The sequence below is a fragment of the Cicer arietinum genome, chromosome 7 (assembly GCF_000331145.2).
Source record: "Cicer arietinum cultivar CDC Frontier isolate Library 1 chromosome 7, Cicar.CDCFrontier_v2.0, whole genome shotgun sequence".
Taxonomy (NCBI): Eukaryota; Viridiplantae; Streptophyta; class Magnoliopsida; order Fabales; family Fabaceae; genus Cicer; species Cicer arietinum.
This window is the reverse complement of record NC_021166.2, coordinates 52,213,549-52,217,241: the sequence shown is the minus strand read 5'-3', so window position 1 is coordinate 52,217,241 and position 3,693 is coordinate 52,213,549.

Below are 3,693 nucleotides of genomic sequence, written 5' to 3'. Positions count from 1 at the left end.
GCCCTCACAAATACCTTGTTTTCTTGTAGTATACGTTGTAGAGTCAACCAGCTCATCATTGCCTTCTTTTGATAGGACCAGGCCTACTTCTGATGGGAGTATCAGCCCCATTGCAGTCTTGCATCTTGAATCTCCTTAGTACATCATTAGCATACTTCTTTTGATGCATAAAAGTTCCATTTTCTTTGATTACAAACTCAATACCAAGGAAATATGATAGCATGCCTAGATCAGTCATCTAAAATTCCTTCTCCATTCTGATTTTGAATTGATGAATCTCTGCTTCATTGCTGTCAGTCAGCAGTAAACCATCTACATATAGGCATATCAACAATGCAGGTGTTGCTGCTCTTTTCTTAACATACACTCCATGCTCATTGGCACATTTTTCAAATTGCTGCTCTAGGAGGAATTTTTCAATCCTCTTGTTCCAGGCTCTAGGGGTTTGCTTCAGACCATATAATGATTTCTTCAGCTTATATACATTGTCTGCCTTGCCTATTATTTCATATCCTGGTTGCTGTTTCACATACACTTCTTCCTTCAATGATCCAATGAGGAAGGCTGATTTAACATCTAATTGATGCATAGACCAACCTTTGTAGCTAGCAATTTAGACTACCATCCTTACTGTTTCAATTCTAGTTACTGGGGCAAATACCTCATCATAGTTCAGCCCATGTTTTTGCAAAAATCCTTTTGCTATAAGTTTGGCCTTGTATCTGGCAATCTGCCCATCAGGTTTCAATTTCAGTTTATAGACCCATTTCACATCAATTTGTCTCTTGTTCATTGGCAGATTCATCAGCTCCCATGTCTTGTTCTTCTATATGGCTTTGAGCTCCTCATCCATTGCTGCTCTCCATCTAGGATCACTCAAGGCTTCTTCGTCACTTACTAATTCTGATTCAGCCAATAAAGCAAAATGTGTTAATTATCCATCTGCATTGATGGCTGAGTCAGATGTCACTTCATATGGTTGCAATCTGACTGAAGGCTGCCTAACTCTTTCAGACCTTCTCATAGGCTCAAAAACTTGTTGACTTGTTGTTCCCTTTCAGACCTTCTCATAGGCTCAAAAACTTGCTGACTTGTTGTTCCTATAGGCTGGCCTTCATCAAATCCCATTGTTTCTGTACTGCTGGCTGGACTGATGGAACTAACTGGTATGTCTGGGCTGCTTGAGCTGGGTTCAATCATTTTCCAGTCTCATCCTTTTGATTCATCCATTAGTATGTCCCTGCTTATCACCAACTTTTTCTTGTTTGGATCATACAACCTGTAAGCTCCAATGGCATCATATCCCATCAGCACCATTTGTTCTGCTCTATCATCAAGTTTTTTTTTCTTTTTTGAACTGGCACATGCCTGAAGCATAGAGAGCCAAACACCCTTAGATGATTCACATTTGACTTTCTTCCAGTCCAAGCTTCTTCAGGTGTCCTTGTGCTCAATCTCTTGGTCGAACACCTATTCAAAATATACACTGCAGTTGATACTGCTTCCCCCCAGAATCTATGAGACACTTCCTTTTTAACATACTCCTAGCCATGTAGTTACTTCATGCAATATCCCTTCTTTTTCACAAAAACCATGGAATTCATGAGAATTATATTCTCCTTCTCCATCTGTTCTGATGATTTTCGTACTAAAACCACTTTATTTTTCAGCCATTATCTTGAAATTTTTAAGTATTTCAAGCACTTCATTCTTTCTCTTGATTAGGTATACCCAAGTTTTCCTTGTAAAATCATCAATGAATGATACAAAGTAATGATTACCTCCTATTGATACTTCTTCAAAAGGACCACAAACATCAGAGTAGATTATCTCCATCATTCTTGAAGATCGAGTTGGCACTTCAACCTTGAATGAGTTTCTTGTTGTTTGGTCTGACAACATTCTTCACACAGCTCCTTTGGCATTTTAATTTTTGGAATTCCTTGCACCATTTTCTTGTTATGCAACATTTGAAGGCTTCTGAAATTTAAATGTCCAAACCTCTGATGCCACAACCAATCTTCATTCATGACTTCAGCAGCGAGACACTTGCTCTCATTGATCTGGATATCAATCTTGAAGGCTCTATTTTTAGATAGTGGTGTCTTCGAGATCAATCTTCTTGAATCATCAAACAATCTCATTTCACCCTGCTCCATCTTCATAGAATACCCATTTTTAAGCAGTTGTCCAAGGCTTAGCAGATTGTTCTTCATGTTTGGCTCATACAACACATCACATATGAATGATTGTTTACCATCTCTCCTTTGAATCAACACTTCTCCTATTCCTTCTGCTGTTACAGAACTGTTATCTAAAAATCTGATCTCCCTTTTCACTTTCTCATCAATGCTTACAAACCACTCTTTATGGCTAATCATGTGATTTGAGCAACCTGTGTCAAGGTACCACTGCTCTAGCCAATCATCATCTGATTTTGTTGTAGCCATCAACAACACCTCATCTAAGTCTGAATCCTCGGTTGCCATTTGTGCTTCATCATCCTCTCTTTGAACCTTCTTGGATTTGCATTCGTTTACAAAATGCCCCCATTTTTTACAATTGTAGCATTGGATTCCTTTCTTGTTGAATGTTTTCTTGCCACTCGAATTCTTATTATTTTTATCACTTTGATTGATCTTCTTGCTAACTTGGGCTTGTAGGGCCTGTACTTGAGATATTGATTCTTCAATTGCCACCACTATGTGATCGTACCTTAGTGTTAATGTTCTAAGGATCTTTTCAATAATCACCACTTCAGTTAACGATTCACCACTTGTTCTCATCTGATTAACAACAACCTGCACACGATTGAAGTAATCTGCCACAGCTTCATCTTCTTCCATCTGCAATAATTCGTATTGCCTTCTTAGCATTTGGAGCTTCACTTTCTTGGCCTTTTCCCCACCTGTATAGTACTTGACCAAGATCACCCATGCTAACTTTGATGTAGATTTCTTTGAGATCCTCTCAAAGTTGTTTGAATCCACACTTTGTTGGATGTAAAACAATGCCTTGCAATCTCTTTTCTTGCAATCTTTGAAAGTTGTTTGTTGTCTTTCTGTAGGATTCGCTGCAAGTTGTTCATAGCCATCTTGAACAATCTCAAACACTTATTGAGCTCCCAACAATGATCTCATTGATGCAGACCACCTCTCCCAGGTATTCCCATCCAGAATTCGCAAATTCAATGGAAGTCCTCCTCTATTCATGTCTTCTTTCACTCACGCTTTTGTGTTTCCCAATTTTGATTTCCCCTCACACTTGCACTCGTGTTTCCCAAGGTTTAGAACCCAAACTCTTGATACCAATTGTTGGAACAAGTTGTATATTTGAGAGGAATTAAAATTGAGAAGAAAAGAGAAGGAAAACTGAAAGTCACAAAAATGAAGATTGATTATCAATCTTGAGAGTCTGGAGAATGATCTGGTTTAGCATACCAGATTATTCTTGGTTTTGAAAGCTTTTATAGAAGCAATTTTAGTTGATTCAGTTACAACAAATTTAAACAACTTTTAACCATACTCTAACTAACTTCTAACTATATTCTAACTAACTAATTATAAATCAATTTGAATTACATTTAACAGTTTTGTTAGTATTGAATGTGCCTAAGACAGGGAAGCTAGAGTTCCAATATTCTATTGTTTGGGATTCCTTTGGTTATGCTAAGGATATTTCATTATATTCCTG